Source organism: Peromyscus maniculatus, chromosome 1 (genome assembly GCF_049852395.1).
Source record: "Peromyscus maniculatus bairdii isolate BWxNUB_F1_BW_parent chromosome 1, HU_Pman_BW_mat_3.1, whole genome shotgun sequence".
Lineage (NCBI taxonomy): Eukaryota > Metazoa > Chordata > Mammalia > Rodentia > Cricetidae > Peromyscus > Peromyscus maniculatus.
This window is the reverse complement of record NC_134852.1, coordinates 78,846,589-78,874,277: the sequence shown is the minus strand read 5'-3', so window position 1 is coordinate 78,874,277 and position 27,689 is coordinate 78,846,589. Positions and strand designations below refer to the sequence as shown.

Below are 27,689 nucleotides of genomic sequence, written 5' to 3'. Positions count from 1 at the left end.
AACCTGGGTCCTGAAGAACAGTGAGTGCTCATCACAGCAGAACCATTTCTCCAGCCCCTTCTTAACTTTATTTTACAGTTAAGTGTGTGTGTGTGTGTGCGCGCGCGCGCACCAATGCCAGTGGAGTCCAGAAGAGGATGTCAGACCCCTGGAGCTAGAGTTGCAGGTGGTTGTGAGCCACCTAACGTGTGTGTGACAGGAATCAAACTTGGATCCTTTGTAAGAACAGTACATGCCTTCAACTGCTGAGCCATCTCTCCAGTCCAAATTTTAAAATTTTTACTTTATTTAAAACCTTTTTGACACGCATGCGCATGCATGTGTATATGTGCATGCGCTTGCTGAAGCATGTATGTGGTGGTCTGAGGACAACTTGAAGATGTTGGTTCTTTCCTTCCACATGTGGGTCCTCCTGGGGATCAAACTCATGTCACCAGACTTGCTGGTGAGCACCTTTACCTGGTGAGCACCTTTACCCGGTGAGCCATCAGTCTGGTGAGCACCTTTACCCGGTGAGCCATCGGTCTGGTGAGTACCTTTACCCGGTGAGCCATCAGTCTGGTGAGCACCTTTACCCGGTGAGCCATCGGTCTGGTGAGTACCTTTACCCGGTGAGCCATCAGTCTGGTGAGCACCTTTACCCGTGAGCCATCAGTCTGGTGAGCACCTTTACCCGGTGAGCCATCGGTCTGGTGAGTACCTTTACCCGGTGAGCCATCGGTCTGGTGAGCACCTTTACCCGTGAGCCATCAGTCTGGTGAGCACCTTTACCCGTGAGCCATCGGTCTGGTGAGCCATCGGTCTGGTGAGCACCTTTACCTGGTGAGCACCTTTACCTGGTGAGCCATCAGTCTGGTGAGCCATCAGTCTGGTGAGCACCTTTACCCGGTGAGCCATCTTGCGATCCCAATGTCTGTATTTTGAAATTACCCTTCCCATAACTGGCCACCATAGGTTGTGGATCTTCCTGTGTGTCTTTTCTGTTTTCTTTTGGATAACTTGAATATGTTTCAGTGTTGCATTTATTTCCTGTGATAGTTTTTCTCTAGAGCTCACAATGTGCATCCTGAGCTTACTCCTCAGGAGACACTGTGCGCCCTCATGTCAAGTAAGAACCTGATGGTGCATGTTTCCGTGTACCTCGGCGCTTGCTCTTAGACCAACCAGACACTCTTATTTCTGTACATGTTAAGATGCACACAAGCTCTTCATTCTATTCTCTGCATGTCTGTGTGCTGTTTGCATTTCTCTTTAGCGTGAAACACTTCCTTAACTCTGCTGGAGGGCAGGTCTGTGTAGGGACAATCAGCCATGTGTTGTTTGCTTTTGTTTTAGTGAAAAGGTTACCCTTGATTTTTCTGACTATGGAATTTTGAGTTGGCTGGATTCCTTTCTTTAAGGGTGACTTTCCATTTCCCCTGCCCTCCATTGCACGTGATGAAAAGTCTCTTGTTAGTTTATGTCATCGCTCCCAGGAATGGTTTACTGTGGCTGCAAGAAGGTATTTTTCATTCATTTGGTATCATAGTTTATCTGTGATGTGTTTTGGTGCACGTTTAAAAATAATTATCTTTCTTGGGTTTTTTTTTCCAACATGGAAAATTTTCTATCATTTCTTCAAATACTTTTCTGTATCACATTGCTGCTTTGTGGATCTGTGTTACATGTTAGATTAGTTGGTATTTTTCTGCATATCATTAAAACTTTGTTCTTTGTTGTTAAGTTTTTTGTTTTTGTTGTTGTTTTTAATGTTTTAATTGAAATACAATTATATCCCCTTTCTCCTTCCTTTTCTTCCCCCACGTCCCCTCTCAAGTTGATAACCTCTTTTTCTTTGATTTTTAGTGGTACACACACACACACACACACACACACACACACACACACACACATATATATATAACTATATATACATAACTACATATATACATAACTACAACCACTTGAGTCCATTTTTGTTGATGTGCCTATGCACTGGACAACCAGTAAGGGGCTCAGTCCAGAGAGGGCCTAATTCTCCCAGCGATCACTAGTTGCCTATAGTTCTTTGTATATGGTGAGACCTCATAACCACCCTCCCCACCCCACATCCACATTAATATACCCACTGATACTGCCATCGTTTAGATCTTGTTTATGCGGCCCTTTCTAGGAGAAACTGTTTCACAGCTGACTTGCTGGAATTAGGGTTCTTACAACATTTCCTCCCCCTCTTCCGCAGTGTTCCCTGAACCATAGATGCAGGAGCTGGGATGGAGATGTATTCGTCGGGCTCCCCATGATCTGTTGATCTCTGTACTGTGTCCAGTTGTGGTCTTCTGTGATGGTCTCCATTTGCTGTAAAGAGAGACTTCTTTGCTGAGGGGTGCTAACAATACTTACCTGTGGGTGTAAGATTTAGAATGCAGGGTGAGGAATTATTCTGGTCTAGCAAAGTGGTAGTAGTATAGAGTCTTTCCTGAGGTCCACGACTCACTAGCTCTGTGGAGCTGGTTAGTTTCCAGTACCAGGCATGATTTCTGTCCTGCTGAGGGAGGGGTCCTTCCGTGCAGCTGGACAGCTGTTGGGGGGCATGCCTCGTCGTGTCTCCTGCCTGACTCTCTGTGTGCTGTAGCGTGCTCTTCTGCTCCTCTGCTCCAGTCCACCCCGGTGCTATCGGGAAAACTGCCACGGCTTATAAGCAACATGTTTCTCTCTCGTGCTTCTGGGGCTGGGAAGGCTGAACTCTAGGTGCAGCAGATTTGGTGTCTGAGGAAGGCTGTTTCCTAGCTTACAGGCAGAAGGGCATCTTCTCATGGTTAAAGAGGCAGGAGGTCTCTGAGGTCGAATCCCCTTCACAAGGCCCTCTCCCCCGGAAGCTAATGTCTTCCCAAGGCCTCCCTTTGCAGCACCGTCGGATGGTGAAGAGTTTTCGACGTGAATTTTGAGGATCGTGAACATTCAGACCATGGCCCCTTTTCACCTTTTGCTGCTTTGTCTTCTTAGGTTCCCTTTTCTGCGTTTTCCAGGTGTTTTCTTTGCCTGGAACTCTGCTTTCTGCCATGTCAGCTTTGTGGGGCTGGCCTGTTTGTGTTCCCCTTACTTGTCCCCTGGCCTGAAATGTGCCAGGCCCACCGTGGACCTCATCTCTTTTTCCCTTGTTTCAAAGCTCACAGTTCAGTGCCACGTGTTCACGGCTCCAAAACAGCTGCCTTTTGAGTCGCTCTTTCCTGTTGTGGTGGGAAATGAGTCTCTTTTCAGTTCTCTTGCCGTGCCTGTCATCAGAATTTCTGTCAGACATTATTGTTTGGTTTCTCAGGTTTGCTTACCTTCGATCACATTTATTTTTTCTGAGCATTGCACCAAATTGTTTGCTTTTGAACAATTCTAACCTAATATCCTCTCGGTGGCTTTTCTAACTTGATACAAAGTCATATCATATATTATGAAGAGAAATGTGAACACACTACAAATAAAGTATTATTGGGGAAAAGCCCCCATCAGTGCAGGCACACTTGCCAAATACTCTATGATCCACTGTTGTAAAGACCACAAAGGCCAGTCATCTTGGACAAGACAGAAAAACTTGCTAATCCTCCAGCAACCATGCTTGATAGTGCTGTGACCCTCAGTCCCTGGAACCCCCCTGACAGACGGCCATGGTGACAGAAAACACAAAGTGGCCAGGCGCCTGCAGAGATGAGGCTTGCATCTGGTTTATAAATCAGACTTTTTTTTTTAATGCTTTAATCCTTGAAAAGCTGTTTTGCGTACCAAAAAAGGAAGGGCTTTTTAGCTCAAATTAAAAACATGAACGAACGGATTGTACCAGAGTGACTAAAAGCATGTACAAGCGCAGGGTTGTGTCCTTCCTGTAACCAGCAGACACAGCTGTGCCTTCAGCGTTACCGATGTGAACTGGTCCTGAAACAGCCTCCAAATGCGATTTTTTCCCCCCTTAAATGGATTTTTTTTTTCCAGTCGGCCCATTGCTCCATTGAGCTTTGGTTTAGATGGCCTCTTAGGGCCACCTCTTAACACCCAAGCAGCTTTGAGCACGGTGCTCACTGGTCACTGTGGAGGCCTTTTGCAGAGGCCGCAGAAGACCCAGTGCTCAGTCCCCCAGGCTCCCTGTTGCTTACCACCCTGCGTGTTACCCTTTATTGACAGACTAACCAACTGTGGCACGGGCTGGCAGGTTGTGCCAGGCGCTGCTGCACTGGTTCTTCAGAGGTGTGGCTCCCACTCTGTGGTTGTGGCCCTGGTTATATGGTTCCACCTCAGGCTCCCTGCATTGATTAACTTTCTAAGATTGCTAGGTGGCCTAGGAACACTGGGTCCTGGGGACTTCATTAGCCATCCCATTGAGCCCTCCGTGAAGCTCCTCAGCAACCAACTCAACGGCAGCCCTTACTGAAATCTCAAAACACAGGGTACCGTATTGTGCCCACTGTGCCCCAGTAATCTAGTCTCTTTAGTCCATATTCTGCTCCTTAATGTACATTATCCCAGGCGGTGGTGTTCAGCCTCCCACCGCTTTGCTGTTGGAAACACATCTGAGAAGTGGTTCCTCCATGAAGCACTCCTCCAGGGTCACCAGGCCACACATGTGCGGCCAACGCTGTATGTCGACAGACTGACTTGGGAGACTTACTGTTTCTCTTGCTTTATGAGACATGCACATTAGATCAACCCTGCTCTGTACGAGAGAAAGTGGGAATCTGAATTCAGGCTGCAAAGGACAGAATATTTTACTGTGTCTTCCAAAGAAGAGGCTGACAGACAGGAGAGAGAAGAATTGGGAATATCAGGATAGCTAGTTATTATTTCAGTAGAGAGCTGAGAAAAAGTTGCCCATCTTGAGACTAGCAGAAGGGGCAACAGCAGGCAGCCAGCCTTCCTCCGTCCTCCGGTGTCCGTCTTGAGGTCACACTGGGAGCGTGTGCGCTGAGTGGCTGTTACAGACTTACAGTGTGTAGCACATCAGTACTCAGTAGCAAATACCTCTACAGCATAATTAGATATAAGCAGCTTCATGCAAACATTTTATTTAGGTGTTTATATAAAATTATCTTAGTATACTGGATTAAATGAAACACATAGCTTTCTCAGAAAAACATGGAACTAAGGCTTGTAAATTTTATTTATATACTTTTATAAACTTTGACAATTTGGCCAAAAGCAGAGGATAAAAATGGCCATTAAAATTCTTCTCAAGAAAAAAAAATGTTTTATCCTTCTCAGTGTGGAATACAGAAAATAATTCCTTTTTAGGAAAGGTGTGAAGGGAAATGGTAGAAAACTTGCCAAATGTCTGAACAACAAAAGTTCATTGTGACAGTATTTTTTAAAATAATTTAAAAAGGCAAGAGGAGCAAAGTTGATGCCTGGGACTTGATGACACCTCCACCATCTGTCCTGCCGCTGGCCAAGGCACACTGAGTTTATGCGCATGGACCATTCCTCTGTGAAGAAGCTTCAGCTCGGCTTGTGTCATAGTCAGAGTCCCTCCACTCAGTGCTTCTGTCTGGGTGCCTGTAATTGTTACAGCCTTGGCCTCCTTGGGCTTGATGCTGTGTAGGGACCGCAGTGATGCTGCTGTGTAGGGACCACAGTGATGCTGCTGTGTAAGGACCACAGTGATGCTGCTGTGTAAGGACCACAGTGATGCTGCTGTGTAAGGACCACAGTGATGCTGCTGTGTAAGGACCACAGTGATGCTGCTGTGTAGGGACCGCAGTGATGCTGAGTAGGGACCTCAGTGATGCTGCTGTGTAGGGACCGCAGTGATGCTGCTATGTAGGGACCACAGTGATGCTGCTGTGTAGGGACCACAGTGATGCTCTCGTGTAGGGACCGCAGTGATGCTGCCGAGTAGGGACCTCAGTGATGCTGCTATGTAGGGACCACAGTGATGCTGCTGAGGTCGATTGCCCGGTGCTGGTGGTGTTGGTGGTGGTGGCCGTGGTGCTGGTGCACACCTTTAATCCCAGCATTTGGGAGGCAGAGGCACATGGATCTCTGAGTTATAGGCCAGCCTGGTCTACAGAGCAAGTTCCAGGACAGCCAGGGCTACACATCAAAATCCTGTCTCGAAGCAAAAAAAAAAAAAAAAAAAAAGTCCCACCCCAGGGAGCACTCTGGTGTGTAGGTGATTTGTCGACGCAGACACCTGTCTCCTAGTGTGCGTCATGCACTGCAGATAACCCAGAGTTCCCCCAGACTCTATGAAATGTTTCCTCAGTTATACTGTAAAATCAGTTGTGTCTGCTATGATAGAAGCCTGTACCAGGTTTAGAACGATTTTTTAATGTTGAAAACCAAGAAGTCAGAATGTTTTTAACTGCCTGATGAATATAGAAATGTTCTGAATCTTCTGGGGTGATTTTTCTCGAGGACAATGAAATGTTTTTCCTTAGGTACAACCTGTCCATGAGCCCTCGGAGAGTGAGTTCTTTTGTGTCTAAATGAGCTTTCAGTGTTCAGAGGTGGCGTGGAGTGGTTCCTATCAAATCTTTTGATGTTTCGCAGAACTTGTATCGTTTTTATTATAGAGAACTTTTAGGTATCAAACAGCTTTCTTGTGTTAGCGGCGTTTGATGTGTTGCATTTACTAACCAAGCCATGTGCATTTGGGCACATGAACAGGGATTACATTCATGTTGTGATGACTGTGTCACTTTGACACAGTCGAGATTGCCCTGGAAGGCGGTGTCCATGAAGGCTCATCCAGATTAGGTTGTTCTCTGGGGTTTATGCTGATTACATGAACTTAGGTGGGCGCGTCTACCCTTGTGAGAGACAGCAGAGCACTAGCATGCGTGCATCAGTGCATTGCTGCTGCAAGCCTTGGCCTCCCTGCACTAGTGGACTCTACCTTGCAGTTGTGAGCCGGCTAAGGCCTTTCTCCCTTCAGTTACTTTCATCAATGACTATCCTGGGACTAAAACCTAGAGGTTGCTATCTTATAACCGCTTATGTTGAGATAACAGTATACTACTACTGTTGGTGATTTAGCTAGGAAACGAGAGTTTCCCGTCAGACTTGACACTTGAAGAAGACAGAACTGGAGGCATATATAGCAAAAATACATATCTTTCAAAGCAATGTTTTCAGTATGTGAAACAATGCGTTTTATATTTCAGTTATTTGAAGCACAATTGTTGCTTTATTTCATGTGCAAATTTTGTCTTAACCCTATTAAAGGTTTTAATTTAAATCTGATGATCTAGTCTGTAAGTGATTTTATGGTTAATGATTATTTTAATGAATGAGAAGCCTTACAATTTGCCTAGGAGCCGATGTAATGAGAAGCAATTAAAGAAATGCAGTTTGATATTGCTTGTTAGCAACCCTTCCCCACACGCCTAACAGTTGGCATTGGAGTGCTTTGTTTAATCTTCAGATCACCATTTTCATCAGATGATTTTATAGCCGGCTCAGTTTTCTCTGTGCATTTGTTCAGAGATGTAAAAACAAACCCCCCAGACCCTTGTGTCAAGACTCTTGGCTGCTGCAGTGAGGAAAGGCAGCAGAGAGGAATGTCCTTATATGCTGAGACAAATATCAAGGGTTAGTTATGCGTTTCCTCTGCTCCTTGACTGGGTCTGCTGACATCCCTGCTCTTCATATGATCTGGAGAGAGTTAAAGCCTGGCATCGTGCTATGGGGAGGGGGGGGGGTTGGAATGTCCCCCACCCCCACCCCCAGTTTGATGGGCCGAGAATTTGGCTTCCAGCTGGTGTTACTGTTGGGAGGCAGTGGAAACCCGAGGCGACCTGGCCCACTTGGAGGAAGTGAGTTAGTTACTGGGGGCACGTCTTTGGAGGGTGTACCTTGTGCCCAGCCCCACCCTCTCTCTTTCCAGCTGCTATAAGGGGAGCAGCTTTGCTGTGCCACATGCTCCCTGCCATGATGCTCAGCTGGCCTCGGCACAGAAATAGCGGAGCCTCATGACCGTGGAGTGAAGCTTCCAACACCATGACCTGAATACATCTTTGTCCTTCAGGTTGACTTTCCCAGTGTTATGTCACAACAGCCGGCAACACAGACCTAATTCTGGTGACATTTTTTCTCATGGTCTGAACACAGAGAATGGCTTGCTCAGAGATAGATTTCTTCACTGTAAGTGATAGGATTCTATGGCATTATTGAAGTTGTATTTTACAGAGCTCTCTCAATTATTTAGCTATCTAAGAACCAAATACCAAGCCTGAAACATGACTCAGCAGATATGGGTCCTTGCCACCAAGCTTGATGACCGGAGTTCAGTCCCCAGGATCCACATGGCGGAAGGGAGACCTGGTGTCCACACATTGTCTGTCCTCTGACTTCTGTGTGTGTACTGTGTAACACGGGCCCACACCTACACACAGACAGATGAATAGAAGGGAGAGGGAAAGGGATGTTTCAAGATTTTTGTTTTGTGGCTCTTAATATAAATAAACCAGTTTCATCAATCAATGTTTACTAATACGTTTACCTATCTTGTATTTAAGAATCTTTTCTAGAATGCCATGGCTGTATTGCTTCATCTACTATTGTTGGTTTGATTTGGATCTGTGATGACACTGTTTCTGAGCTTTATCCATAGAGCTATTGAAGTTTCCCATACTTGAAATTCCATGGAACTTTAAGTACTATAAATGTTTAATAAAACAAATGCCTATCAAATCCGTGTGACTTGGAGCTGGGTGTGCATGTCAGTTGGTGAGTGTTTGCCCAGCAGATGGGTTCAGTTCCCAGCCCCTCCCTCCAAATTAGTGGGGTTTTATCCCTGTTTTCATTTTATTTTCCAGTGTGGTAGAGAGGTTTTACATGTGTTCTGAGAGACCTCTCCCTCTACAGTTCAACATCCACGACATAAAATGAAATTTGAAATTTGGCGTTTGTTCCTGAAAGATCCAGTACAAGGGTGTGATGTCTAAATAAGCTTGTTTTCTGTCCACACAGAAACGTGCACTGCTTCTGAATTTAAAACACTTCTATTATGAGTAGCACAACGAGAAGTAAAAGCCCAATTTCCTGATTTCCAGCACATTGTCTACAGCTAATTTACAGTCTCTATCTGTACACTTCTTTTCTCTGTACAGGACACTGAATAATCTTTTTAGTAATATGTTGTTCAACTTTATGACAATACCAGTAATTTTGCTTCTGGCATGAGTTAGTAATTAAATTTTTATCCTAATGATTTTAATAACTTGATTGAGGTATCATTTATAGACTATAAAATATACCATTTTAAGCACATAGTTGATAAGTTTTTAAAAATATACACAAATTTAGGAATACTCTCTGTAATCCAGTTAAAACATTTCCATCAGTTTCAAGTTCCTGTTTGCTGCCATGCCCTGTTCCCAACCACTGGTCATGCAAACTTTTTCAAAATTTTCACCTGGATGGAATCATGTGACATGTGGCCTTTCTACGTGGCTGGTTCACGTAGTGCAGTGTTTTTGTGTGTACTGTCAGGAAACACGAGTCTTAGTATTCTGTTACTTTTTACTGCCGAGTAGTATTTTTATAGTATGGATGAGCCGTGTTTTGTTTATTCATCAGTTGACTGATAATTTAGATGGCTTCTACTTGGGACTGTTATGAATAGTGTTACTGTGAACACTTGTAAACAAGGTTATTGTGGATATGTGTTTTCCTTTCTCTTCCACAAATACCTCTGAGTAGAATTGCTGCTGGGCTATATGGTGAGTGGATTTTTGACTAGAAGAAACTTCTAATTTGTATTTCCAAAGAGCCTGTGCCATCTGCATTCCTGATAACATGTTGAAGGTTCCGGCTCTGTCTTATCCTTGTTACATTTGGTCCATTCCATCTTTTCCCACTGTACTTGTTCCATTGGCCATGGAGCAGAATCTATTTGCAGCTTTGGTTTGCATTTTACTACTAACTAAAGACTAATAATATATTCTATGTGTTTATTTGTCATTTCTTTAGTAAAGTATTTATTTCAGATATTTAGTCATAAAATAGCCGTTTCGTTCTTTTTAAATCTTTTTTTCTTCTTTATGTGCATGCAGAGTCTTAACATTGATATCAGAATTATTCCGTGGTCGTGCTGTGTCTTCTTCTCTCAGTGACATCCAGAGCTGGCCGCTGTGGCTGGTCTCACTGGACCACAGCTGTCCAGGTGTCCCCGTCTGCATGTCCGCCTGCGTCTGCTGAGCCATTGCGCAGCCCCTAGGTGTCGGCATGCTCTTTGTGTTCTTGATGTTGGGTTATAAGCTTTCCTTGTATATTCTGAGGTTCTGTATTCATTTGGGGCTTAGAGCATCACGTTTACTAAAAAACCTGGGTTTGTGGTTCCCACACAGCTGAAGACTTTCAATGTGTTAAAACTTTTATTTAGCTCATCAACGGGGAAATTGATAAGATCTTGTAACTATTTCAAAGGGAAATCCACAAAATGGACAAACTAGAGATGAGTGACATTAAAATTCATGTTGTAACAACACCAGAGTCAGCTTTCTCCATGGAGCCAAAGGGCCACCTTCCATCAGAGGTAATAGACACATGCTTGTAAATAAAGATGATTTTATATTGTTGTCAGATTTCTACAACGTAGAGCTGTAAAATAGCTTTCATAGAATCCGGATCAGCCCGGAATGGTGAGGAAGCAGAGCAAGTCTGAGGTTGTGAATAAAGTTTTGCTGGAACATGGCCATGTCCATTCTTATACAAACTGTCGTCTATGGCTGCCTTCATGCTGAGGCGGAGTTGGTATACAGTTTGCAAAAACTAAAACACTTCCTAAATGCCCCTTACGCCTGTGGCTGGCCCCTATTCTTGTCTGCATAAAAACCTTTTCTCAGATAGATGACCTGGACATGTTTTTACTTAGTCTGTGGTGGTTTGTGTTTATATTTTAATGATTTTTTTAAAAAAGAGCAGACACTTAAAAATTTAGTGATGCCAAATTTACCAATTTTCTATTTTGTAGATGGTGTTATTGATGGTATAGTTATGAAATGTTTGCCAAACTTTGGGTCGAAAAATGTGCATCCTTTTCTTTAAGTTTGTTTTGTCTCCTTCGTGTATGTCTTAATCCATTGCAGATTAGTTATTATGCATGTTGTAGGTAAGGGTTGAGGCTTTCCCCCCATATTTAGCTGTTCCTGCTCAATTTATTGAAAAGGCTATATCTTTGTCAAATTACCTGGCTTTTCTGCCAAATGTTGGTCATCCATCAACCTAGAGGTTTAATTGTGGAAGCTCTTCTGCCCTTTCCTCTCAGGGCCCCGTGCCCTGATTACTGATTACTAAAGTAGGGTTTTAATGAGGCAGTGGAAAGATGTCCAACTTTCTTCTTCTTATGGGTGTCTTTTGACGTCCTTGAATCTTTCTAAGATTTGTTTTTTATTTTATGTGTATGAGTTTTTGCCTGCATGTATGTAGTGCACCATGTGCATGCCTGGTGCCTCAGAAGCCAAGAGGAGGGACACTGGCTCTCCTGTGACTGGAATTACAGGCTGTTGTGAGCTACCATGTTGCGAACTGAAACCCTGTCCTCTGTAAGAACAGCAAATGCTCTTAACTGCTGAACCATCTCTCCAGCCCCCTCCCCCATTTTTTTTTTCTGACACTGAGTTTATTCACATGTTTCTTTATGTGCATATGAATTGTGTGATGAGGATTAGGGCCTAAAGGACCTTTTACCAAAGTGGTCTGTAGAGACTATTACACTGCTGGGTATCATTTTAATCACCCAGTCTATTTCTTGTTTTTATGTAAACACTGCGCCTGCTCCTCCTCTTATTTTTTGGTGCCTGCACAACAGCCCCGGGACGTGATGGAATAGATCAGGGAGGTCCAACCTGGTCTCATCGCCTCTAGTCTGAGGGACAGAACAGACTTGAGATGGAAAGGCCCAGCCCCTTCCCAGGGGCCTGCCTTGCTTTTCGTGGGTGTCCAGGTGAGAGGAATGGAGCTGAATGATGCGCGTGACAGGCTCTGGGTTTGCTCACTTGCCACGTCCCCTCCGTCCATCATGAACTCCTGTAGATGTCATGTAAGTACATCAGAGTCAGTAGAGGAAGCATGCCGAACCATCGGCAATTGTAGAACTGGCTGTGTTGGGCTAGAAGGTGGGTAAGAAATGCTCACGGTGACTGGACTTTCAGGGCTCCTTACCACACTCAGCCATTGTGAACCTTCTGTAATTTTAAATCTGGTGCTTGAATACATAAACCATGGAAAATAAGGACTGCATAGTAAATACACATTTACTTTTCTTATTTTGTAGAACTGAAGTATAATAAACAGGACTCTGAAATTTATGAATGCCTAACAGTGTTTATAGTGGAAATACTTTTCAGATGTTCTTAGAACTAAAATACTCCCAACACCTTCAGAATTCAGGCATTAGCTTTTGATAAAATAGAAGGGTGATTTTAAAATAGTTTAGGGAATGCTAATTAATAACTACAGTCCTTTTAAAAACCTTATGATATGCTGCCTAGAGACCAATATAGGTTGGGAAGAGGAAAATTACATCTTTTCCTCTGTATTTTTGTCGTTTATAAAGTAACTATTTTCTTGAAATCCCTCTCCAAGTCTCCCTGGCTGCTCTATTCTGCTTCCTAAGCTGAGTTCTCCAGACACTAGGCCTGTCTTTGTAAAGCTGTGGTGAACTTCGCCTGTCTCTTCCACTGCATGGAAACACACGGCAGAATGTTAGCATCCACCATTGAGACTCTGAAACTCAAGTGCTGGTTTCTTTTCAACATCAAAATGAAGGTTATTCCCAAAGAACACACTGTTAAATGCTTGGATTTCTCTTTTTTGTCTTCGTTTAATTATTTCTACTATTGCTCCTTATTAGGCTAAATTACTTTGGTATCTCTAATTAAAAATTAAATATCTTCTAATGATCTGGCTTTTAAGGAGACTTGCGAGCTAATGATGCCGAGCCTTTTTAGTTTGTTGTTGGCCCAGACATTGCCTACTTTAGCTTCCTAATTTAGTAACAGAACTAAAACTGTTCAGGACCTGGCAGGTTCGGTATGCGGGCGCCCAGCCAGGAAGCGTGGGTTTCTCAAGCAAATGGACGCTTGGGGATTTGAGGAAAACACAGCTTATGTTACATGAGCTCTGCACTTCACAAACCCCTGACTATTTAAAGGAACTCAGCTAAGCTGCTGCCCCACACACCAAGTCTGTTTTCTTAAAACACACACAAAATGATAGTTTCCTTTTCTAAAGTTGGAATTGCCTTTCACACTTGTGTTTTTAATTTCTCATAAGTAATATGTGGAAATTAGTTGTTAGTTTTATTCAGTGATTATTTTGTTGCTGTTGTTTTTTGCAACAGGGTTTCTTTGTGTAGCCTTATCTGTTCTGGTACCCTGTAGACCAGGCTGGCCTCCAACTCAGGCCTCCTGAGTCCTGGGATTAAAGACATGTGCCACCACCACCCGGCCAGTGATTATTTTCTCACATCTGGTGCCTTTCCCAGAGGTTGGGTGATGTTGTACCAGGAGTATCACTGAGACTCTGAATCATTAACATTTTATTTACTCCGAGGCCTGGTGTTGTGGTGCACACCTTTGATCTCAACACTTGGAAGACAGAGGCAGGCGGACCAGGTCTACACAGTGAGACCAGAGTAGGTTTGCAGCAGTTGTACTGGCTGGCTACTGCTTGCCCAGAAGACACTGGTCTTCTCTGGTCCATTGTCAATGGGTCTGTGAGAAGAATCTTAGAGATTCTTAGAGAAGGCCTGTTGCTCCTCTCTGTTAAACCAGCCTATTCCAGCCTCTCATTGTAGTCAGGAGGCCAGCCATCTGCCTGTTGGTAAACACTGGAGTTGGGTTACTAGGAAGTAAATTTCATTGATAAAGGATTGATCTTCTCTCTTATAAGGCAGCCTTAGTCTCAGTGGGGGAACAAAATGGATTTTAATACATGCTTAAGTAGTCAAATTCCATCTGCTTCAGGGTCAATAAACTTCCTCATTCAAAAGACTAAATAATGGTACTAATCATCACCAGTTTCTTGAAAAAATTTTAACTACATTTATATTTATTTATTTATTTATTTATTTATTTATTTATTTATTTATCTTGGAAGGCACCCACTTACCATAGAACATGTTTGGAAATCAGAGAATGACTTGGGTCCTGGGGATTGAACTCAAGTCCTCAGACTTGGTGGCAAGCACCTTTACCTGATGAGCCATCTTGGGCCCAACATCACAAATTTCTTGACCAAAACTGTTCAGTTTACTAATCTGTAAAAGAATAAGTCAGTTTGGGGCTAGTGATGTGGTTGGAGGAAAAAAACTAAGTCCCAGAAGTTGTCCTCTGACGTGACATTTGTGTACGCATATGCATGTGTACAGATCCACACACATAACAGATGAGTAAGTAATGTAAAAAAATTAACAATGGTTTTTAAATGATCTATTCTTCAACCTCTGTGAATATCTGAGTAAGGCAGATAAATGTTGAAGGGTTAGTGACCTGAAAGGCCCAGGTGCGCTGAGGAACTCCGGACGGACGGACGGCAAAGTTGACACGTCTCCATTGATGACTGCCGCTGGCAGTGAGGAGCCGGGAGACTCCTGACAGGGTCGAATGCCAACCTCCACTGGATTTACCACTCTGAGACTGCGGGGGACAAATTGGTCGATGGATCTTCCTTCCCAGAGGTCCCTTCTGTGCCCTGTTCTAATTAAAAGACAGTCTTCCCGCGTCGGGGTCGGTCCTTCATTGTCACGTGACCTTCATCCGTCCCACTCTATCAGATGCTCAGGATGGAGAATTCTGTTCACTCTCTTATTTTTGTTCTGGAAGGGTCAGGGGTGGCACAAGCACGTGGAATCACTGAGGAAAGCCTAGGATGTCTCTCCTTTGGAGCCATTCCCCTTGCTTATTCAGACAGGCCTCCTCTCTGGCATGCAGTTCACAGTGTTGGCTAAGAGGCTGGCCAGTGACCTCCATATTCCCATCCCATGTTCCCACACTGGGGTTGCAGGTGCGCTGTGCCAGGGCTTTGTGTAGGTGCTGAGGCGCCAAGCTCAGGTCCTCAGGCTGCGATGTCTCCCTCTCCCTCCTCATCTCTTATTAACATGTAAATCTGTTACACAGAAAAGCTTAAGATAGTGGGGCCCTGGTGGCGCACGCCTTTAATCCCGGCACTCAGGAGGCAGAGCCAGGAGGATCTCTGTGAGTTCGAGGCCAGCCTGGGCTACCAAGTGAGTTCCAGGAAAGGCGCAAAGCTACACAGAGAAACCCTGTCTCAAAAACAACAACTAAAAAAGCTTAAGATATAAAAATGTAGACACAGTGAAATTACCTTTTTCCTTGCCATATTCTTTTGCCTCGTGGTTTATTCCTGTTCTCCTAGAAATCATACTCCACAGAGACTGTCCTGCAGTTGCTCTGATAGCAGCCTTTCCTGATAAGAGGACCCCATTCCTGCAAGGAGTGTTCAGAAAATAAACACCACTTCTGAAACAAAATCAGCAAAAAGAGCTAGCACAATTGAAGAGCTTGCAAAGGCGCAGTATACTGTTCTTAATAATAAAGTCTTAGTGTATGTGATGTTGGTCATTATGGACTCGATACAGTGGGAAGCCACTGGAGGACTTTTAGCTCAGGACATGATCTCGTGAGGTTCAGAAGAAACCGCTAAGGTGACTGCTGTAAAATAGGACCCAAGAGCAAACACTGGGAGATGAGTTAGTCGTGCACAGCACTAATCCAGTCAGGAGATGGTGGTGCCTCCTGCTAACGTGCAGAATTGCTGAGGGAAAGAAGTTGGATTTTAGTGCTCTGTTTTATTTAGTGCTTTTGAATCTTCGCGAATCCCCTCATTTTCTTTAGCCCAGTGGGAGGCTTTATCCTTGATTGTGTGTAATGAATCTCAAGCACCAAGGAGCTGTAAACCTTACGTGGGTGACTTAGATAGAATCTAAGAACAAGGTCTTCCAGTGCTCAGTCCAGGGCCTTCTCCAAACTGTTAGCAGAAACATGTAGTCTTTGAAAACTGTTTGATAGGAGTATTTTATGGTATCAAAAATAAGAAAGAAAATGGTGTAGCAGTTTCTACTACTCCCTTAGTTATTATTTATTAGTGGTTAAAGACAACACAGTTTACGATCTTCGGTCCTAAGGGCATGTAGTCCAAGTGCAGTCTCACCAGATCTTCTTCCAAGACTCACAAAGCTGCAGTTGAGTGGCCAGGGCTGTGGACCCAGCTGAGGCTCAGCTGCAGAAGGAACCAGCTCTTATTGCAGCTTCTTTAACACCATGTCTTGTACTTGAGAATGGAACACAACTAGTTGAATTCATATAGGGGGAATATGTTTTGGTATGTTAGCTATGTAATAAGGGAATTCTTGACTACTCTTTGCCAGTTAGCAAACAGTTTTGTTAAAAAATAAAGTCTTTTTTTTCTTGAGGTTTGGGGGATGTCATCCCAAATCTTACCTCTGCTTTAGAGTATAGATCTACTACATCCTATTCTATGCCAGTTTGGGATCGCCGGGCGGTTGTGCTGGATGCTGTTGTGATGTGGTCGCCACTGATCAGTCCTAAGTGAGCTTCACAGTAGCCACATTCCAGTCTATTCTCTTGTCTACTACATGTATAGGGCCATGCTGCTCTGTTGTAGATGGTCTTGTCTACTGTGTAGGGCCATGGTGATGTGTTGTAGATTGTCTTGTCTACTGTGTAGGGCCATGCTGCTCTGTTGTAGATTGTCTTGTCTACTGTGTAGGGCCATGCTGCTCTGTTGTAGATTGTCTTGTCTCTGTATAGGGCCATGCTGATGTGTTGTAGATGGTCTTGTCTCTGTATAGGGCCATGCTGATGTGTTGTAGATGGTCTTGTCTCTGTATAGGGCCATGCTGCTCTGTTGTAGATGGTTTTGCCTACTGTGTAGGGCCATGCTGCTCTGTTGTAGATGGTCTTATCTACTGTGTAGGGCCATGGTGATGTGTTATAGATTGTCTTGTCTACTGTGTAGGGCCATGCTGCTCTGTTGTAGATTGTCTTGTCTACTGTGTAGGGCCATGGTGATGTGTTGTAGATGGTCTTGTCTCTGTGTAGGGCCATGGTGATGTGTTACAGATTGTCTTGTCTACTGTGTAGGGCCATGCTGATGTGTTGAGATTGTCTTGTCTCTGTATAGGGCCATGCTGCTCTGTTGTAGATGGTTTTGTCTACTGTGTAGGGCCATGCTGCTCTGTTGTAGATGGTCTTGTTACTGTGTAGGGCCATGGTGATGGGTTGTAGATTGTCTTGTCTACTGTGTAGGGCCATGCTGATGTGTTGAGATTGTCTTGTTTCTGTATAGGGCCATGCTGCTCTGTTGTAGATGGTTTTGTCTACTGTGTAGGGCCATGCTGCTCTGTTGTAGATGGTTTTGTCTTCTGTGTAGGGCCATGCTGATGTGTTACAGATTGTCTTGTCTCTGTGTAGGGCCATGGTGATCTGTTGTAGGTTCTTTGCTGGCTGAACTATAAAAATTAACTGTGGAAGGTTCAGAAGATAAAACCCACTTTCTCAATGGTGCTCTGTATAGGAACTCGTACAGCTTTTCTAGATTGTGCTCTAGCCTGCTTTGTTCCTTTTAAATAGTCTTCCTTTTCGTGATGCAACAACTGAGGGGATGTGTCTTTGAAAAACTTGAGTTCTCTCTTCCAGAAGTCCTTTTTCAGTCTGTTTCCTCCTCCTTTATCTTACTTGAGAACTTCATGTTGAGACTGGAGAAGGCTCCACAGTTAAGAGTGAGTACTGTTCTTCCAGAAAACTGGGGTTTGGCTGCCAGTACCCAGTGCAAGCAGCTCACTACCACCTGTAACTCCAGCTTCAGCAGAGTCTCATATTTCTGCCCCCAAAGCACACACACAGTTGTACCCACATACAGCCTGCACATATGCATATAATTGATAGTAAAATACTTATTTTATAAATAACTTACTTATTTTAACTTTATGTAACTTGGTGTTTTGCCTGCATTTATGTCTGTGTGAGGGTGCCAGACCCCCTGGAACTAGAGTTATAAACAGTTATGAGCTGCCACGTGGGTACTGGGAATTGAACCTGGGTCTTCTGGAAGAGCAGCCAGTGCTCTTAACCACTGAGCCATCTCTCCAGCCCCTAAATATATATTTTTTAAAGCTTAAAGGCCAGGTGTGATGGCACACACCTGTAATCCTGGAGCTTGGGAGGTAGAGGCAGGTGGATCTCTGTGAGCTCTAGGCCAGCCTGGTCTGTCTGCTGAGTTCTAGGATAGCCAAAGCTCTGTAGAGAGACCCTGTCCCTAAAGCAAACAAGCAGAAAACTTCCAAAGCTTAATGCTTTATGCTTTAAAGTTTCAGCTTGTGGAACTGGCAGATTAGTTAACTCACACCAACCCTTCTTAAGAAGACCCAGAAAAACTGGGCCAGGGAGAGCACTCAGTTTTGATACTCATGAACTAACAAAATGCTGAAACTTTCCCAGGCCAAAGAGATTCTAGCCTTTAAAATCATTCTGCACTAAAGTGAGCTTGGGTTGCTGTGTTGAGGTACAACCTGTAGAAGATCCACCCTGAATATCATGTGCCAAAAGGCAGGGCAGCAAACAGACTATCATAGCCATGTGCAAGACTGGATGACAGATTGTTAGAGCATCAGAAACAATGGCCACTCACCTAGAATGAGGCATCCCAAGTGCAGAATCATTTAGGAGTTCACAGAAAACCCTATCAGCGGGCTCGAGTGATGGCTTAGCAAAAGGTTTGCCGCATGAGCCTGGGAGCCCGAGTTTGATCCCCACAACCCATGTGAAGAGCTAGGAGATGTCTGTGTCCGTGATCTCAGAACTGGGCACGGGGAGACGGTCAGATCCCTGGGACTCCAGCCAGCCTAGCCCACGTGGTGAGTTCCAGGTCAGTGAGTTACTCTGCATCAAAAACCAAGTTAACTGTCATCTAAGGGGTGACACTGAAGGTTGTCTATGGCCTTCACATGCATGTTCATATATGTACCTGGCACAAGAACATCACACAAACACAAAAGAACATAGGTGGCCAGCTTTGCCTGATTGACATCCCGAAGCCCTGCTCCCCCACACAAAAAAATGTGAAGGGGACCTTAGAAACAGCATTTCACACTCACACACACACACACACACACACACAGAGAGAGAGAGAGAGAGAGAGAGAGAGAGAGAGAGAGAGAGAGAGAGAGAGAGAGAGAGAGAGAGAGAGAGAACTTTTAGTGGTATTCTCAGACAGTTCAGAAACTTTTATAGGGAAAGTATCAAAATATTTCCTTGTCTTTTCCCAACAGCTGTATTTCCAACTGAATAATTGAATGAGGACAAATGATAGAATCAGAAAAGTCAACATTTTAAAACATCAAATAAATATCTTGACAGAGATCATAGCTTCCTACACTGATGGGTAAAAAGCTATAAGAAACTGTTTTTGCTGTTCAAGGTAGATAATGTTGGCATCCACTAATTAATCTCAACTCCACTGAAGGTTGGACAGGCACACTTTATGTCCTAGTGCCCAGAGTGATACAGTTGGGCATATATGACCCTATGCTAGTAAAGTATATCTTACCACAGGCAATCCTTTAAGGAATAAGTGGGCGTTTTCACTGACTTCGTGAAGGCACAGTAAAGAAAATTGAAGGTGATAGAAGTTCTTCAAGATGGAAACTGTTTTAAGTAAATGGTAGACGTGAGAAAAAGGGTCTTAAAGAATCATGTCAGGCATGGCCAAGAAGCTAGCTCAGTAAATGGATACAGGGTTTGCCATGCACATGAAGAATGGAGCAGGATCCCTAGAATCTACGTAAAAAGCTGAGCATGGTGACATGCTTGTGACCGATCAGCCAGCCTTCCCTAGTCTGCATCTGTCAGACAAGTCCCAGTGAGGGACTGCCTCAGAGAAGGTGGAAAACACGCACAGAAGGGCACGCACCCTGGGGTTAGCTCTGACTCAACCCTGTGCTCACAGATACACACACTCATGCACATGCAGTCATATCACCTTGTGTACACACACACACACACACACACACACACACACACACACACACACACACACACACACAAGCACACACAAGCACTCATACCACCCAAATGCAGTTCTTGCACATTTTGTTAGTAGTTTGGTTCAAACAAATTGGTTGTAAAACCATAAATTTTTTTGAACAAGTAGATAACGTTAAGAAATGATTAATTTTAGTATGTATGATAATGATATTGTAGGGTTGTTTTAAAGAGTGTTATCTGTTAGAGTGTGTACCAGAGTAGTTGTGCAAGTGCAGTAGGGGATGGGAAGTGGGCCTCACTGGACGATGGCTTCTGTGTAACAGGGACGCCAAGGGCCTGAGAGCATCAGCAGTTGCGTTCAGATTGCTTGTGCCTCCCAGTGTTTGACACAGGTAGAATAAGCTAGTTTCCCCAAGGTTAACCTACAGAATACATAGCATCACATACTCTACACAAAAATAGATCACTTTCAAGCACATAGAACATTTGTGAAACTCCACCGAGACATGAAATTATACCATCTTCTTTCCTCAAGTCAGGGAAATTGGAGTTAATTTTCCCAATTTAATACAAATAAGTTTCTTTGACTTCACAGTAAGGAAACAACTTAAATAGGACACAGTGCACATATGCAGAAGATAAATATCATTGCCATTAATATTTAGGAATCATGTTTGCTATAGAGCCCTACTTCTTCTGTAAATGTCTATTTTATAGGAAATAATGCAGGCAGGTTGGTCTTTGTCCCACCTACTCTATTGTCGTTACATGAAAGAGCCCATGGACAATATGCTATGTTCTTATAATACTTTATTCAAAAACTGGTGGTCCAGTATTGGCATGGTGGCTGTAGTTGTGGGGCTCTGGCATAGATAACTAAGTAATGGAAAGGTTAAGCATCTCTCTGCGAGAAGATATTTGTAATAGATGTAACTGGCAAAGGGCTTTTAACCATAGTGAAGTATTACAAGTAAGAAAGAGAAAGACCAGAATTTAGCTTAAGGGAAAACTAGTCAATAGACTTGGACAAGCACCTAACCAAAGAGGAAATCCAGATGGCCAGTAAACATATGCTAATGTGCTTAGCCTCATTAGTCCTCAAGGACATGAAATTAAAACCACAGTAAGGTTCCTCTAAGTAACCACAGGGATGACTCAGAAGCGCTGGCAAAACAAGCCCTGAGGAGCCATGGGGTGACAGGGCGCATAGCATGGATATGTTACTGCTCATACTTGTAACCAAGAGTTCTGCTTCCATGATGTAACGAAAAGACATGTATGGTTGTGTCCATAAGTACCTGGAACTAGAATACTCTTTCATGTTGAAATGAGTGAAGTGGTGAATTCATCTATTAGGATACTACATGCTAACAAAAGGAACTGAGCTGGCACCTACATTGGGCAATGCATTTGACTCCACAGAGACCATTTTGAGCAAAAGAAGCCAATTCCAATGCATGCAGAGTGTGTGACTGTGAGTGTGAAAGTTCCAAACCTAGCAAGTTAAGCCAGTCTTTACAAAAGCAAGTCAAAGAGGGTGTGTATGTGTATGTGAGAGAGAGACAGAGACAGAGACGGACCAAGAGATACAGAAAGAGAATTCTAAAATTCGTCTGTTAAATATGTGCTTAGAATTATCCATATTATTAGATTTTTAATTATTATTAATTAGATTATTGAGAAGCTTCATTCCTGTCTTTTCAAACCCTGCCCACTCAGAGTCTCCAAACAAAGGGAAGGCACCAAAAAGCCCAGTTCTGCATTCTTGGCATCTACGGCAGCTCTTCCCCTGAAGTTGCCAGCAGTCCAAGTCCCCACCCTAATGCAGTCAGCTTTTGACCATACTTGGCACAAACTCAGCTTGTGGTACATACATGTCATCACCCCTCGCCTACAACCTATATAATCTCCCTGCTTTAGTTTGGGTGTGCAGCTTCTCCAGCACAATCTCTGAGACTGGAGAATCTGCCTGGGAGTTGCTTTGTTCAAATAAACCTGTTGTTTTTCCATTTTGCTTGATCTGGCTTACTTCTTTGGCGGAGAAACCTATTATGAGGTGGACGAAGCCTATTAATTATTAATTCACCTTCAAGTTCTGAGAGTTCCTGTAACTGGTGACATGTTGGGGATTTAACAATTTGTTTATATCGTCTGAGTTGGGACATAAAGTTCAATGTCCAGTGGTTCTGTGATTCTGGAGAGTGAATCTCAGTTATGCTCATGTATGTCCTCTGATCTTGTGTATTCTCTCTCATGCCTGTCCTCTCTGTCTTTGCCCATGCTGGCCCAGCGATGGTTGCTCAGCTGATCCTTTCAGGAGCCCACTTTTGTCCTTGGTGGTATTGCCTGTGGTTTTCATTTGGTACTTGGTAGACTTTGCCAGCCTTTAATCCATACTTCCTCTTGCTCTTGTGTTTGGTTTACCTTTCTTTACTGTGTGGTCTCTTGAGATAAAAACGTACATTATTTTTAGCTCACTCTTGGTAATACAAGCATTTCAAGATTTAAAAAAAAAATCTCTTTAAGCTTTAGTTGCCTCTAATGCATTTTGATGTGGTATGTTTGGTTTATCTTAAGCTTTTTCATAATTTTGTTCAGTTTTTTTGACCCATGAATTGTTCAGTTTTCAAGTATTTCAAGTCTCTATTCCAACTTATCATTGATTTCCAGTTTAATTTTCTTGTATATTTCTTGCTATATTTGACACAAAGCCTTTAAAGGTATATAGTGAATTGAGAACCTCATCCTTACAAATAGGGACTTAGCAGTCTCATGTGAATTTTGATTTTCATGTAGAAACTAGAGTCCTTCATCTGTCAGCACAGGCTTGTGGAGATCTGAGTTATGTACCTAAACATCTAATGTTTCAGGTGCTGTGGAAGCCTAAATAGAAAGAGCTCAGCAGAGAACAAAGTGGAACCTTTTCTGGTTCCATCATTTTCCTGTAATGTGACTTCAGGGATGAACAAAACCCTATTGGGTATACATGTGCCACATTCTCTTCATCTACTCACCTGTTGATGGACATCCAGGCTGATTCAATTTCCTGGCTATTGTGAATAGTATAGTAGTGAACATGGGTGTGCGAGAGTCTCTGTGGGATCCTGACTTTGATCCTTAACTTTTCACTGTATGTGTGTACGCACATACACCCATATGCAGAATCGGAGGACAGTGTGTGGAGTCTTTTCTTCTCTCATGTAGGTCTTGGGGATTGAATTTAGGTCATTGGACTTGGCAGCAAGCACCTCAATCCACTGAGCCATCTTTCTGAATCTCCTGTGATAGTACTATTTATAGTTTTTCTTAGAGACTTCCACTGATTTTCATAGTTAGCTATTTTTTTTTTTTTTTTTGGTTTTTCGAGACAGGGTTTCTCTGTGTAGCTTTGCGCCTTTCCTGGAGCTCACTTGGTAGACCAGGCTGCATAGTTAGCTATTTTAAGAAACAACAAAATAAGACAAAACTGTTATAGAAAAAAGACAGTCTATAATAATATATTAGGAAGATGTAACAATTATAAATATATATGTTCTTATCCAGATAGGCCCAAAACATATGAAGCAGAAAATCACCGAATTGAAAGGAGAAATGAGGAACTCAATTATAAATGAAGACTTTAATCCTTCTGTATTGGCATATGATCAAACAATTACAGATACAGAAAAGGAGAATGACATTGTTGTTCATCCTGAACTAATCCTTCACCTCAACAGAAATAGAACACATACTGTTCAGAATACACTATGTATACCAGTCCACAAAGCAGGTCCCAGAATCCTTCCCAGTTGTTCTGAGTTGTAGGTCTCAGCTACAATTGTCTTTCAGCCTCATTAATATAATGACAATATAGAACAGATGTGCCAACAACTGATTTTCTTCATCTGGAAACATTTTTGTTTTAACTTCATTTTGAAAAGAATTTTACTAATTTGTTTATTTTGTGTGTTGGGGTGGGTGTGCCTGGAGGTCAGAGAAGAACTTGAAAGTTCCTTCCTTCTGCCGTGTGGGACCTGAGGTTGGAGCTCAGGTTGTCAGGCTTGGCAACAAGTACCCGTGCCCACTGAGCCATTTCACTGGCCCCTTAACTTTATTTTGAAGATAGTTTTGCTAGATGTAGAATTCTTAGTTGACATTCTGTTTTCCAGAAGATTTGCCACTTTAGCTGACACAACCGTAGAGCTGAATCTCCTGCCCAAGTGCTGAGGCATGCCCTCTCTGCTCCCGGGTCCTATAAAGAAGCCTCCCAAGCTGGACCTGCCAACATAGCTGCTTTCCTTACATGGAGCTTTGCAGGTGCTCAAGTGTTTATTTTTCTTTTTCTTTTTTCTTCTATTAAAAATAGATCTTTTCTTTTCTTTTTTCTTTTTCTCTTTTTTTTTCTTTTTTCTTTTTTTGGTTTTTCGAGACAGGGTTTCTCTGTATAGCTTTACACCTTTCCTGGAACTCACTTGGTAGCCCAGGCTGACCTCGAACTCACAGAGATCCACCTGGCTCTGCCTCCCGAGTGCTGGGATTAAAGTCATGCACCACCACGGCCTGGCTCTTTTTTTTTTTTTTTTTTTAAAGATTTATTTATTTATTATGTATACAATGTTCTGCCTGCATGTGTGTCTGCAGGCCAGTAGAGGGCACCAGATCTCATTCTGGATGGTTGTGAGCCACCATGTGGTTGCTGGGAATTGAACTCAGGACCTCTGGAAGAGCAGTCAGTGCTCTTAACCTCTGAGCCATCTCTCCAGCCCCAGATATTTTCATACAGTATATTCTGATTACAGTTTCCCCTCCCCGTTATGCCTCCAGTTCCTCCCCAACTCCCTTTGCATCCAGATCCACACCCATTCTGTCTCTCCTTAGAAAACAAACAGGCGTCTGAGTAATAATAATAATAAAATAAGTAAATAAAAAACAAATTGGAATATGACAAAACAACCAAATGAGAAAAATAGCCACCAGCTGTGGTGGTGCACACCTTTAATCCCAGCACTCAGGAGGCAGAGTCAGGCAGATCTTTCTGAGTTTGAGGCCAGCCTGGTCTACAGAGAGAGATCCAGGAAGCCGAGATTGCATAGAGAGACCCTGTCTCAAAAACACCAACAAAAAGAAGAAAGAAAGAAAGAAAGAAAGAAAGAAAGAAAGAAAGAAGGAAGGAAGGAAGGAAGGAAGGAAGGAAGGAAGGAAGGAAGGAAGGAAGGAAAGAAAGAAAGAAAGAAAGAAAGAAAGAAAGAAAGAAAGAAAGAAAGAAAGAAAGAAAAGAAAAAAGAAAGAAAGAAAGGAAGGAAGAAAGGAAGAAAGAAAGAAAGAAGAACCAAAGAAAAAGCACGAGATGCATAGAGATGCAGAGACACACACGTGTTCCATACACTCTGGAATCCCATAAAAAACCAAAACCGGAAGCCATAATATATACACCAAAAACTGTAATGTAGAAAAACCAACAACACAAAACAAACACCAACCAAGCAGAAAACATCCTGGCTTACCATAATAAGACAAAGAAGTTCCAAAGATGCTGCTTGGTCTGTTTGTGTTGGCTGTCTATTGGTGGGCCTGGGCCTACCCTAAGAGTGGCTTCTTTCTCCAGGGAGAGTTCCTTAAAGACAACTAATGTTTCATTTGTAAGTGGCGATCATTGGGAGGTAGCCTCTGGATTAGGGATGGAGACTTGGGTCCCCTTTCAGCTCTAGGACCCATGTGGTGCAGACCCCTGCAGGTCTGTGCATGCTTCCACCCTCTCTGTGGGTTTACATGTGCTCCAACCCTCTTGTGTCTAGAGGTCTCTGATTCTTTGGTATTCTTTATCGCCTCTGGTTCTTGCAGTCTTTCAACCTCCTCTTCTGAGGGGTCCCCTGAGCCCTGAGGGGAGGTATTTGATGGGGACATCCCATTTAGGGCTGAGTGTTTCAAGGCCTCTCACTCTGTATAATGTCTGGCTGTGGGTCTCTGTATTCGTTCATTCCAATCTCTGCAGGAAGAAGCTTTTCTCATGGTGACTGAGCAAGGCACTCATACATGAGCAGAGCAGACTGTTGTTAGGAGTTGTTACTGCCTGGGGGGAGTCTTGCATGCAGCAGGCAGGAAATCTGGTTCAACATGACTTAGTTAGCTGGGGTCGGTTCACACTTCTGGAGTCTGACCTCAGGCAGTTCATTTTAGACACATTTAAGCACAACTTTGCAAAAAAAAAAAATTCCTGGTGACCATTATCACAATAAAGCTTAAAGTGTGACTACATAGAAACTCTTTTGCAAAGGGCATGTGACCTTTCCCATAAGAACGGATTCTGTAGCTTAAGGGCCGAGGAGAGGATCTGTTAGGATCTAGGCCATCATAGAGGTCACCACACTACAAAGTACATGTGACATCTCCCCTAGGGATAGGTTCTATTGGCTGAGAAACAAAGCTCAAGATCAAGGTCTGGGATAAACATTCTGAGGGATTTGGGTGTGGCCTGGCCCTGTAGATAGCACAGATCACCAGGCTATTATCAGTGTCTACTCCCAGCCTTCTAGTGGGAAACAGGTATGTATCTCCTTTAGTGGGGAAACAACTTTGTGTGTTTAACATTCCTGGTTTCCTGGTGCTTATCTGTGAGCACCAGGACCTTGTGCCTTCTATCACTGCTACATTCCTTTAGCGGTACAGTAGTATTTGATTTTCTCCTGGATCCCTGCCTGTCTAGTCTCACGTTCTTGGCTAGTGTTGGGCATGGGTTCCACCTTAGTGGAGTGGGTCTTAACTCAGATCAGAAACTGCTTGGTTACTTTCACGTTTTGTTCACTGTTGCACCTGCATATCTTGCAGGCAGCTCAGTCTTGTAGACTGAAGGGTTTGGAGCAGGGCTGGTGTTTGCCTTTTTCCTCTGGGAGTGTGCAGGGTACCTTCCAGTGCCATGAATACTAGTCTGTAGAGGTGAAGGCTCTAGGTCGGCACCAGCTTGACTTCTCTGTGTTCAGTGAGTTGTGTGGGTGGTGTCTTCAGCAACGGGGCCTTACTGTTAGTTTGTGGAGAGCCACCAGTAGCCTTGGCAACAGCCTGGGTTGTTTGAGGTTCCCACTGGGACCCCATTGGACAACAATTCAATTGGATGTAACCATTCCCAGTACTGGAAGCTTCTTTTGGTAATGAGAGGTGTCCAGTTGTGAGTCTGTCTCCGCTGTTCTTGGTGATTTCATTTAGATCGCCTTCATATATGTGTATAAGAGGGCTCTGCCGAGTTAGGTTTCCAGATAACTCCGCAAACGTCCCTTGTCTTTGGCTGTCCCTTCCCGTGTCCCCTCCCTTGTCCTCTTTTTCCTCGCCTTTCCTGTTTGATTTTTTCCATTCCAGTTCCCCCACCTTGTTCTTCTATAACTACCTATTCTAGTCCCACTTCCTAAGGGGGTCGGTCCATCGCTCCCCCCAATCCCCTACTCTCTACCTAGCTTTTTTGGTTATGTGGATTGTCGCTTGTTTATCAGTGACATCACAGCCAACATCACATAAGCAAAGACATACCATATTTGTCTTTCTGGGTCTTAGTTACCTCAGAATGATTTTTTTTCCAGTTCCTGTTATGATTTCATTTTGTAGTGGCTGAGTAATATTCCACTGTATAAATGTACCACATTATCCATTCGTCTGTTGATGGGCATCTAGGTGGTTTCCAGTATCTGGCTATTGTGAATAGTACAGCAATAAACACGGCTGAGCAAGTGT

General features: G+C 43.5%; 1 protein-coding gene and 1 long non-coding RNA gene across 3 annotated transcripts in view; both read left to right on the top strand.

Annotated features, from left to right (window-relative positions):
- The window catches only part of Lrrc28 (leucine rich repeat containing 28), a 126,499-nt gene that overhangs the window by 30,228 nt on the left and 68,582 nt on the right, over positions 1–27,689 (top strand). The window lies entirely within an intron of this gene.
- Positions 796–23,424, top strand: LOC143267319 (uncharacterized). Its single transcript, XR_013042325.1, has 3 exons — positions 796–4,588; positions 4,864–5,718; positions 5,892–23,424. It is a non-coding gene; the product is annotated as an uncharacterized LOC143267319 (long non-coding RNA).